General features: G+C 47.1%; 1 protein-coding gene across 1 annotated transcript in view; it reads right to left on the bottom strand.

Annotated features, from left to right (window-relative positions):
* LOC112241960 (lipoma-preferred partner homolog) overlaps positions 1-12,332 on the bottom strand; it is a gene marked incomplete in the record, with an annotated part of 506,285 nt that overhangs the window by 379,924 nt on the left and 114,029 nt on the right. The window contains 1 exon segment of the mRNA XM_042322624.1: positions 5,598-5,779.

Below are 12,332 nucleotides of genomic sequence, written 5' to 3'. Positions count from 1 at the left end.
TGTAATGTAGTAGCTGTGGGGCGGTGTTAATACCCTGTAATGTAGTAGCTGTGGGGCGGTGTTTATACCCTGTAATGTAGTGGCTGTGTTAATACCCTGTAATGTAGTGGCTGTAGGGCGGTGTTTATACCCTGTAATGTAGTGGCTGTAGGGCGGTGTTTAAACCCTGTAATGTAGTGGCTGTAGGGCGGTGTTTAAACCCTGTAATGTAGTGGCTGTAGGGCGGTGTTTAAACCCTGTAATGTAGTGGCTGTAGGGCGGTGTTTATACCCTGTAATGTAGTGGCTGTAGGGCGGTGTTTATACCCTGTAATGTAGTGGCTGTAGGGCGGTGTTTATACCCTGTAATGTAGTGGCTGTAGGGCGGTGTTTATACCCTGTAATGTAGGGCTGTGGGGCGGTGTTTATACCCTGTAATGTAGTGGCTGTAGGGCGGTGTTTATTCCCTGTAATGTAGTAGCTGTAGGGCGGTGTTTATACCCTGTAATGTAGTAGCTGTAGGGCGGTGTTTAAACCCTGTAATGTAGTAGCTGTAGGGCGGTGTTTATACCCTGTAATGTAGTGGCTGTAGGGCGGTGTTTATACCCTGTAATGTAGTAGCTGTGGGGCGGTGTTTATACCCTGTAATGTAGTGGCTGTAGGGCGGTGTTTATACCCTGTAATGTAGTGGCTGTAGGGCGGTGTTTATTCCCTGTAATGTAGTGGCTGTAGGGCGGTGTTTATACCCTGTAATGTAGTAGCTGTAGGGCGGTGTTTATACCCTGTAATGTAGTGGCTGTAGGGCGGTGTTTATACCCTGTAATGTAGTGGCTGTGGGGCGGTGTTAATACCCTGTAATGTAGTGGCTGTGGGGCGGTGTTAATACCCTGTAATGTAGTAGCTGTGGGGCGGTGTTAATGCGCTGTAATGTAGTAGCTGTAGGGCGGTGTTTATACCCTGTAATGTAGTGGCTGTAGGGCGGTGTTTATACCCTGTAATGTAGTGGCTGTAGGGCGGTGTTTAAACCCTGTAATGTAGTGGCTGTAGGGCGGTGTTTAAACCCTGTAATGTAGTAGCTGTAGGGCGGTGTTTATACCCTGTAATGTAGTAGCTGTAGGGCGGTGTTTATACCCTGTAATGAAGTGGCTGTAGGGCGGTGTTTATACCCTGTAATGTAGTGGCTGTAGGGCGGTGTTTATACCCTGTAATGAAGTGGCTGTAGGGCGGTGTTTATACCCTGTAATGTAGTAGCTGTGGGGCGGTGTTTATACCCTGTAATGTAGTGGCTGTAGGGCGGTGTTTATTCCCTGTAATGTAGTAGCTGTAGGGCGGTGTTTATACCCTGTAATGTAGTAGCTGTAGGGCGGTGTTTATACCCTGTAATGTAGTAGCTGTAGGGCGGTGTTTATTCCCTGTAATGTAGTAGCTGTAGGGCGGTGTTTAAACCCTGTAATGTAGTAGCTGTAGGGCGGTGTTTATACCCTGTAATGTAGTGGCTGTAGGGCGGTGTTTATACCCTGTAATGTAGTAGCTGTGGGGCGGTGTTTATACCCTGTAATGTAGTGGCTGTAGGGCGGTGTTTATACCCTGTAATGTAGTGGCTGTAGGGCGTGTTTATTCCCTGTAATGTAGTAGCTGTAGGGCGGTGTTTAAACCCTGTAATGTAGTAGCTGTAGGGCGGTGTTTATACCCTGTAATGTAGTGGCTGTAGGGCGGTGTTTATACCCTGTAATGTAGTGGCTGTAGGGCGGTGTTTATACCCTGTAATGTAGTGGCTGTAGGGCGGTGTTTATACCCTGTAATGTAGTGGCTGTAGGGCAGTGTTTATACCCTGTAATGTAGTGGCTGTAGGGCGGTGTTTATACCCTGTAATGTAGTAGCTGTAGGGCGGTGTTTATACCCTGTAATGTAGTAGCTGTAGGGCGGTGTTAATGCGCTGTAATGTAGTAGCTGTAGGGCGGTGTTTATACCCTGTAATGTAGTGGCTGTATGGCGGTGTTTATACCCTGTAATGTAGTAGCTGTGGGGCGGTGTTTATACCCTGTAATGTAGTAGCTGTAGGGCGGTGTTTATTCCCTGTAATGTAGTGGCTGTAGGGCGGTGTTTATACCCTGTAATGTAGTGGCTGTAGAGTAGTGTTTATACCCTGTAATGTAGTGGCTGTAGAGCGGTGTTTATACCCTGTAGAGTGGTGTTTATACCCTGTAGAGCGGTGTTTATACCCTGTAGAGTGGTGTTTATACCCTGTAGAGCGGTGTTTATACCCTGTAGAGTGGTGTTTATACCCTGTAGAGCGGTGTTTATACCCTGTAGAGCGGTGTTTATTCCCTGTAGAGCGGTGTTTATTCCCTGTAGAGCGGTGTTTATACCCTGTAGAGCGGTGTTTATACCCTGTAGAGTAGTGGCTGTAGTGTGGTGTTTATACCCTGTAGAGTAGTGGCTGTAGTGTGGTGTTTATACCCTGTAGAGTGGTGTTTATACCCTGTAGAGCGGTGTTCATACCCTGTAACGTAGCGGTTTATTGAACATGATTCAACTCCAGGCCATACCCTCTCCAGTCTTAGAGAAATGTGATTTCAGCTGAGAGGAGCGTTAGCTCTGATACCGAACAGTTTTAAATATGCATTTGACCTTGAACGAGACTGCAACGGGGTGGAGATGGGTCAAAGAGAGAATAATCCAAGGCTGGAAATGCTACTTTGCTTACAGAGATACAGTAATTGGGATGAAAGAACAACTACGTCACTGAAGGAGATAAGAAACCGTAGAGGGAATAAACATTTGACTGAATGAGAGAGATAATTCAGAACACAGCCACAGACCAAGCACAGTAGCACTATCATGGTGTGTGTGTGTGTGTGTGTGTGTGTGTGTGTGTGTGTGTGTGTGTGTGTGTGTGTGTGTGTGTGTGTGTGTGTGTGTGTGTGTATATGTATCTGTGGGTATTCCTGTTACCGTGTGGTCATAGTCAAAATATAGATATTATGCAAGGCAGTCTGAAGGCAGTCTGAGGCAGTCTGAAGGCAGTCTGAGGCAGTCTGAAGGCAGTCTGAGGCAGTCTGAAGGCAGTCTGAGGCAGTCTGAAGGCAGTCTGAGGCAGTCTGAAGGCAGTCTGTTTGAGGTAATATGTTTTAAAAAGGAAAAGTACGAGTCCTGGTTTGACTGTGTTTGTTACCCAGCAACATGACTGTTAGTATAAGCATTAGCAGAAGTGTGAACCACAAAGACCCAGGAAACCTTAGCAGCGAGAGACAGACACAGCGAGGCTTCCTGAAGGGCCCCTTACTGGAAGATAAAGAACCATATTCATAGGCTTTGTCCCAAATGGCACCTTAGGCTCTGGTCAAAAGTAGGGCACTAGATAGGGATAGGGCTCTGGTCTAAACATGTCCAGGTGGCTTGGAAGGCCTTAATCTAAACATCTCCAGGTGTCTTGGAAGGCCCTGATCTAAATATGTCCAGGTGGCTCCGAAGGCCCAGATCTAAACATATCCAGGTGGCTTGGAAGGCCCTGATCTAAACATGTCCAGGTGGCTTGGAAGGCCCTAATCTAAACATCTCCAGGTGTCTTCGAAGGCCTTGATCTAAATATGTCCAGGTGGCTCCAAAGGCCCTGATCTAAACATATCCAGGTGGCTTGGAAGGCCCTGATCTAAATATGTCCAGGTGGCTCCGAAGGCCCAGATCTAAACATGTCCAGGTGGCTTGGAAGGCCCTGATCTAAACATGTCCAGGTGGCTTGGAAGGCCCTGATATTGGGCCTTAGATATTGGATTAAATATTTGACAATCTGCATTGACCCTTTTTGCACAATTCTTTTTTGGGACTCATCACATGTACCCCTGTACAATAACTCAGTACTTGTACCCTGTGTATATAACCATGTTATTACCTAGTACCCTGTGTATATAACCATGTTATTACCTCATACCCCTGCACATCGACTCAGTACTGGTACCCTGTGTATATAACCATGTAATTACCTCATACCCCGGCACATTGACTCCGTACTGGTACCCTGTGTATATAACCATGTTATTACCTCATACCCAAGTATACCAACTCAGTACTGGTACCCTGTGTATATAACCATGTTATTACCTGGTACCCTGTGTATATAGCCTGGTATTACCTCATACCCCTGCACATCTACTCCATACTGGTACACCTGCACATTGACTCCGTACTGGTACCCTGTGTATATAACCATGTTATTACCTGGTACCCTGTGTATATAACCATGTTATTACCTCATACCCCTGTACAATAACTCAGTACTGGTACCCTGTGTATATAACCATGGTATTACCTCATACCCCTGTACAATAACTCAGTACTGGTACCCTGTATATATAACCATGTTATTACCTGGTACCCTGTGTATATAACCAAGTTATTACCTCATACCCCTGTATATCAACTCAGTACTGGTACCCTGTGTATATAACCATGTTATTACCTCATACCCCTGTATATCAACTCAGTACTGGTACCCTGTGTATATAACCATGTTATTACCTCATACCCCTGCACATTGACTCCATACTGGTACCCTGTGTATATAACCATGTTATTACCTCATACCCCTGTACAATAACTCCATACTGGTACCCTGTGTATATAGCCTGGTATTATCTCATACCCCTGTACATCTACTCCATACTGGTACCCTGTGTATATAACCATGTTATTACCTCATACCCCTGTACAATAACTCCATACTGGTACCCTGTGTATATAACCATGTTATTACCTCATACCCCTGTACAATAACTCCATACTGGTACCCTGTGTATATAATCATGTTATTACCTCATACCCCTGTACATCTACTCCATACTGGTACACCTGCACATCTACTCAGAACAGCTACCCTGTGTATATAACCTAGTTATCGTTACTCATGGCGTATTAATTATTACTTTTCAATTATTTCCTGTATTTTCTTTCCCTCTCAACATTTCTTGATATTTGCATTAACATGTTATTAATTAAGGCAACTCTATTTTGGTATTTTTCAAACAGACTTAAAAAGATGAATTCAAGGTCAGAGGTTTTTTTTGGTTTGTTTACACAGCCCTTGGATTTCTTAATTGGCGAAAGGGAGGAGTATGGTGTTGTCTTTCATATAAGGTCATGGAAAGGTCATGTAAAGGTCATGTGACTGGGGGATACTTAGGAGGTCTCAGCCCCTGGATACAATAAAAATTTAAAAAAACATCCAACTTTATTGTCCACAGTCACAGCGAACAACAGAAATGAATATTCTGCTCTCTTCCTTTCTCAACTCCCCAGACACACCACACAGATACGCAGTAGAAAGGAGTACAGGGGTAAGAATGCCATGCAGCATCCCTGGGTGGTAGAGCATGTTGTGGGGTTAAGGGCCTTGATCAAGGGACCAACGGGATTCTTGTTAGGATATGAACCCAGCAGCCCTCCAGTTGCTAGATCAATACCCCCCCACACACACACACACACACAGCGCCCGGACGGATTTGTACAGGCAACCCAGTCGTCTACAGGCCCAACTCCTACCACCCTGTTTGACCCTTGACCCTTGATTGTAGTCTACGAACATGCACCCCTTTTATCAGTGTCTGAATCCCCGTCTCTTACCTCCAGCAAGGTCAATGGGGTCTCCAGTCTTGTAGGGGTTGAACTGGGGCTTCGGGGCCACCACAGGGCCAAACTTTTTAGGGGACTGTTTCTGGGAAACAGAGATACTAGGGACGCCCATGGCAGGGGTGGTCTCCATCCGGGCTTTCACCTGAACCTCTCCTTCACCGGTCCACATGGTTCTACAGAGGACGAGGAAAAGAAGAGGAGGAAGGTTAGGACATAGTCTTCAGATGTCATAGTTTACAACGGTTCTGCAGAGGAAGAGGAGGAAGGGGAAAGAAAGAAGAGGAGAGGAAGAGTTAACAGCCAGGTGAGGTCACTCTCCCCATGTGATACTGAACATACACTATATATACAGCAGTATGACGACACCCTTTCAAATTAGTGGATTCGGTTATTTCAGCCACACCCGTTGCTGACAGGTGTATTAAACCGTGCACACAGCCATGCAATCTCCATAGACAAACATTGGCAGTAGAATGGCCTTACTGAAGAGCTCAGTGACTTTCAACGTGGCAGCATCATAGCATGCCACAATTCCAAAACAACAGCACTTTGAGATATCAGCTGATGTACGAAGGGCTATATAAATAAATTTGATAAAAAATTGCTGCCCTGCTAGAGCTGCCCCGGTCAAATGTAAGTGGTGTTATTGTGAAGTGGAAACGTCTAGGAGCAACAACGGCTCAGCTGTGAAGTGTACTCAAAGCAGACCAACTGTCAAGTGTCTTCACTGACATTTTCAACCTCTCCCTGACTGAGTCTGTAATACCAACATGTTTCAAGCAGACCACCATAGCCCCTGTGCCCAAGGAAGCGAAGGTAACCTGGCCTAAATGACTACCGACCCATAGCACTCACGTCTGTAGCCATGAAGTGCTTTGAAAGGCAGGTCATGACTCACATCAACACCATCCTCCATGATACCATAGACCCACTCCAATTCACATACCACTCCACACTGGCCTTTCCCACCTGGACAAAAGGAACACCTATGTGAGAATGCTGTTCATTGACTACAGCTCAGCGTTCAACACCATAGTGCCCTCAAAGCTCATCACTATGCAAAGGACCCTGGGACTAAACTCCTCTCTCTGCAACTGGATCCTGGACTTCCTGATGGGCCGCCCCCAGGTGGTGAGGGTAGGTAGCAACACATCTGCCACACTGATCCTCAACACTGGGGCCCCTCAGGGGTGTGTACTTAGTCCCCTCCTGTACTCCCTGTTCACCCTACGTGGCCAAACACGAAACACCATCATTAAGTTTGCGACACAACAGTGGTTGGCCTGATCACTGACAACGACGAGACAGCCTATAGGGAGGAGGTCAGAGACCTGGCCGTGTGGTGCCAGGACATCAACCTCTCCCTCAATGTGAGCACGACAAAGGAGATGATTGTGGACTATAGGAAAAAGAGGACCGAACAGGCCCCCATTCGCATCGACGGGGCTGCAGTGGAGCAGGTTGAGAGCTTCACGTTCCAAACTATCATGGTCCAAGCACACCATGACAGTCGTGAAGCGGGCACAACAACGCCTATCCCCCCTCAGGAGACTGAAAAGATTTGGCCTGGGTCCTCAGATCCTCAAAATGTTCTAGAGCTACAACATCGAGAGCATCCTGGTTGCATCACCGCCTGGTATGGTAAGGCACTACAGAGGGTAGTGAGTACAACCCAGTACATCACTGGGACCAGGCTTCCTGCCATCCAGGACCTTTATACCAGGCGGTGTCAGAGGAAAGCCCTATAGAGGGTAGTGAGTACGACCCAGTACATCACTGGGACCAGGCTTACTGCCATCCAGGACCTTTATACCAGGCGGTGTCAGAGGAAGGCCCTAAGAATTGTCAAAGACTCCAGTCACCCTAGTCATAGACTGTTCTTTCTGCTACCGCAAGGCATGTGGTACAGGAGCTCCGAGTCTAGAACCAAAAGGATCCTTAACAGCTTCTACCCCCAAGCCATAAGACTGCTGAACAGCTAATCAAATGGCCAACCGGACTATTACATTACATCCCCTTTGTATTTACACTGCTGCTACTCGCTGTTTATTATCTATGCAGAGTCACTATGCAGAGTCATGTGACAAATTAAGTCTGATTTGATGTCGTGTACCATTGGAGTCAGTTTGATCGATGATTGACAAGGAGAGTGGCCTAAAGTCCTAAACGGCACAATGTGGGATCCAGCCAGTAAAAGCATCACTATGGTGTAAGATCAACCTCTGTGTCCATAATTGAAGCATTCCTAGTTAAATAAAGGTCAAATAAAAAATTCCAAATGGACATATTGAAGCATTCCAAATGGACATATTGAAGCATTCCAAATGGACATATTGAAGCATTTTGAGATGGACATATTGAAGAATTCCAAATGGACATATTGAAGCATTCTGAAATGGACATATTGAAGCATTCTGAAGCATTCTGAAATGGACATATTGAAGCATTCCAAATGGACATATTGAAGCATTCCAAATGGACATATTGAAGCATTCTGAAGGGACATTTCATTCTTCCTGGTTGACTGGTCCAATGGTTTCCATAGTGATTTTATGTTTCAATAAGGGTTGAAAGTTTATGTCTGGAAATTTGACCTGCATATGGACATTTGAAACGCAATGAACTGTTGACGATTAATTTATTTTATTTAACCTTTATTTAACTAGGCAAGTCAGTTAAGAACCAATTCAGATTTACAATGACGGCCTAGGAACAGTGGGTTAACTGCCTTGTTCAGGGGCAGAACGACAGATTTGTACCTTGTCAGCTAGGGGATTTGATCAAGCAAACCTTTCAGTTACTAGTGCAACGCTCTAACCACTAGGCTACCTGTTGCCAATGATAAACAAAGCTTTTAAAAATCTGTTCCACAAGCCACTGTCCTGGGTTTCAAGCCACTGTCCTGGGTTTCAAACCACTGTCCTGGGTTTCAAGCCACTGTCCTGGGTTTCAAACCACTGTCCTAGGTTTAAAACCACTGTCCTAGGTTTCAAACCACTGTCCTGGGTTTCAAGCCACTGTCCTGGGTTTCAAGCCACTGTCCTAGGTTTCAAGCCACTGTCCTGGGTTTCAAGCCACTGTCCTGGGTTTCAAGCCACTGTCCTGGGTTTCAAGCCACTGTCCTGGGTTTCAAGCCACTGTCCTAGGTTTAAAACCACTGTCCTAGGTTTAAAACCACTGTCCTAGGTTTAAAACCACTGTCCTGGGTTTCAAACCACTGTCCTGGGTTTCAAACCACTGTCCTGGGTTTCAAACCACTGTCCTGGGTTTCAAACCACTGTCCTGGGTTTCAAACCACTGTCCTGGGTTTCAAGCCACTGTCCTGGGTTTCAAGCCACTGTCCTGGGTTTCAAGCCACTGTCCTGGGTTTCAAACCACTGTCCTGGGTTTCAAACCACTGTCCTGGGTTTCAAAACACTGTCCTGGGTTTCAAGCCACTGTCCTGGGTTTAAAACCACTGTCCTAGGTTTAAAACCACTGTCCTGGGTTTCAAGCCACTGTCCTAGGTTTCAAACCACTGTCCTAGGTTTAAAACCACTGTCCTGGGTTTCAAGCCACTGTCCTGGGTTTCAAGCCACTGTCCTGGGTTTCAAGCCACTGTCCTAGGTTTAAAACCACTGTCCTAGGTTTAAAACCACTGTCCTGGGTTTCAAGCCACTGTCCTGGGTTTCAAGCCACTGTCCTGGGTTTCAAGCCACTGTCCTGGGTTTCAAGCCACTGTCCTGGGTTTCAAACCACTGTCCTGGGTTTCAAACCACTGTCCTGGGTTTCAAACCACTGTCCTGGGTTTCAAGCCACTGTCCTGGGTTTCAAGCCACTGTCCTGGGTTTCAAGCCACTGTCCTGGGTTTCAAACCACTGTCCTAGGTTTAAAACCACAGTCCTGGGTTTCAAGCCACTGTCCTGGGTTTCAAGCCACTGTCCTGGGTTTCAAACCACTGTCCTGGGTTTCAAACCACTGTCCTGGGTTTCAAACCACTGTCCTGGGTTTCAAGCCACTGTCCTGGGTTTCAAGCCACTGTCCTGGGTTTCAAGCCACTGTCCTGGGTTTCAAACCACTGTCCTGGGTTTCAAGCCACTGTCCTGGGTTTCAAGCCACTGTCCTGGGTTTCAAGCCACTGTCCTGGGTTTCAAGCCACTGTCCTGGGTTTCAAGCCACTGTCCTGGGTTTCAAGCCACTGTCCTGGGTTTCAAGCCACTGTCCTGGGTTTCAAACCACTGTCCTGGGTTTCAAACCACTGTCCTGGGTTTCAAACCACTGTCCTAGGTTTCAAACCACTGTCCTGGGTTTCAAACCACTGTCCTGGGTTTCAAGCCACTGTCCTAGGTTTCAAGCCACTGTCCTGGGTTTCAAACCACTGTCCTGGGTTTCAAACCACTGTCCTGGTTTCAAATCACTGTCCTAGGTTTCAAACCACTGTCCTGGGTTTCAAACCACTGTCCTGGGTTTCAAGCCACTGTCCTAGGTTTCAAGCCACTGTCCTGGGTTTCAAACCACTGTCCTGGGTTTCAAACCACTGTCCTGGTTTCAAACCACTGTCCTGGGTTTCAAACCACTGTCCTGGGTTTCAAACCACTGTCCTGGGTTTCAAACCACTGTCCTGGGTTTCAAACCACTGTCCTGGGTTTCAAACCACTGTCCTGGGTTTCAAACCACTGTCCTGGGTTTCAAGCCACTGTCCTGGGTTTCAAACCACTGTCCTGGGTTTCAAACCACTGTCCTGGGTTTAAAACACATTCCTGGGTTTCAAACCACTGTCCTGGGTTTCAAACCACTGTCCTGGGTTTCAAACCACTGTCCTGGGTTTCAAGCCACTGTCCTGGGTTTCAAGCCACTGTCCTGGGTTTCAAACCACTGTCCTGGGTTTCAAACCACTGTCCTGGGTTTCAAACCACTGTCCTGGGGCCACTGTCCTGGGTTTCAAGCCACTGTCCTGGGTTTCAAACCACTGTCCTGGGTTTCAAACCACTGTCCTGGGTTTCAAACCACTGTCCTGGGTTTCGAACCACTGTCCTGGGTTTCGAACCACTGTCCTGGGTTTCAAACCACTGTCCTGGGTTTCAAACCACTGTCCTGGGTTTCAAACCACTGTCCTAGGTTTCAAGCCACTGTCCTGGGTTTCAAACCACTGTCCTGGGTTTCAAATCACTGTCCTGGGTTTCAAGCCACTGTCCTGGGTTTCAAACCACTGTCCTGGGTTTCAAACCACTGTCCTGGGTTTCAAACCACTGTCCTGGGTTTCAAGCCACTGTCCTGGGTTTCAAACCACTGTCCTGGGTTTCAAGCCACTGTCCTAGGTTTAAAACCACTGTCCTGGGTTTCAAGCCACTGTCCTAGGTTTCAAGCCACTGTCCTAGGTTTAAAACCACTGTCCTGGGTTTCAAACCACTGTCCTGGGTTTCAAACCACTGTCCTGGGTTTCAAACCACTGTCCTGGGTTTCAAACCACTGTCCTGGGTTTCAAACCACTGTCCTGGGCTTCAAGCCACTGTCCTGGGTTTCAAACCACTGTCCTGGGTTTCAAGCCACTGTCCTAGGTTTAAAACCACTGTCCTGGGTTTCAAGCCACTGTCCTAGGTTTCAAGCCACTGTCCTAGGTTTAAAACCACTGTCCTGGGTTTCAAACCACTGCCCCTGGGTTTCAAACCACTGTCCTGGGTTTAAAACCACTGTCCTGGGTTTCAAACCACTGTCCTGGGTTTAAAACCACTGTCCTGGGTTTCAAACCACTGTCCTGGGTTTAAAACCACTGTCCTGGGTTTCAAACCACTGTCCTGGGTTTCAAGCCACTGTCCTGGGTTTCAAGCCACTGTCCTGGGTTTCAAGCCACTGTCCTGGGTTTCAAGCCACTGTCCTAGGTTTAAAACCACTGTCCTAGGTTTAAAACCACTGTCCTGGGTTTAAAACCACTGTCCTGGGTTTCAAACCACTGTCCTAGGTTTAAAACCACTGTCCTAGGTTTCATACCACTGTCCTGGGTTTCAAGCCACTGTCCTGGGTTTCAAACCACTGTCCTGGGTTTCAAGCCACTGTCCTGGGTTTCAAGCCACTGTCCTGGGTTTCAAACCACTGTCCTGGGTTTCAAACCACTGTCCTGGGTTTCAAACCACTGTCCTGGGTTTCAAACCACTGTCCTGGGTTTCAAGCCACTGTCCTGGGTTTAAAACCACTGTCCTAGGTTTAAAACCACTGTCCTGGGTTTCAAGCCACTGTCCTAGGTTTCAAACCACTGTCCTAGGTTTAAAACCACTGTCCTGGGTTTCAAGCCACTGTCCTGGGTTTCAAGCCACTGTCCTGGGTTTCAAGCCACTGTCCTAGGTTTAAAACCACTGTCCTAGGTTTAAAACCACTGTCCTGGGTTTCAAGCCACTGTCCTGGGTTTCAAGCCACTGTCCTGGGTTTCAAGCCACTGTCCTGGGTTTCAAGCCACTGTCCTGGGTTTCAATCCACTGTCCTGGGTTTCAAACCACTGTCCTAGGTTTAAAACCACTGTCCTGGGTTTCAAGCCACTGTCCTAGGTTTCAAGCCACTGTCCTAGGTTTAAAACCACTGTCCTGGGTTTCAAACCACTGTCCTAGGTTTAAAACCACTGTCCTGGGTTTCAAACCACTGCCCCTGGGTTTCAAACCACTGTCCTGGGTTTAAAACCACTGTCCTGGGTTTCAAACCACTGTCCTGGGTTTAAAACCACTGTCCTAGGTTTCAAACCACTGTCCTGGGTTTCAA

Source organism: Oncorhynchus tshawytscha, linkage group LG05, assembly GCF_018296145.1.
Source record: "Oncorhynchus tshawytscha isolate Ot180627B linkage group LG05, Otsh_v2.0, whole genome shotgun sequence".
Lineage (NCBI taxonomy): Eukaryota > Metazoa > Chordata > Actinopteri > Salmoniformes > Salmonidae > Oncorhynchus > Oncorhynchus tshawytscha.
The sequence above is the reverse complement of the archived record's forward strand: the minus strand, read 5'-3'. Positions and strand labels throughout refer to the sequence as shown.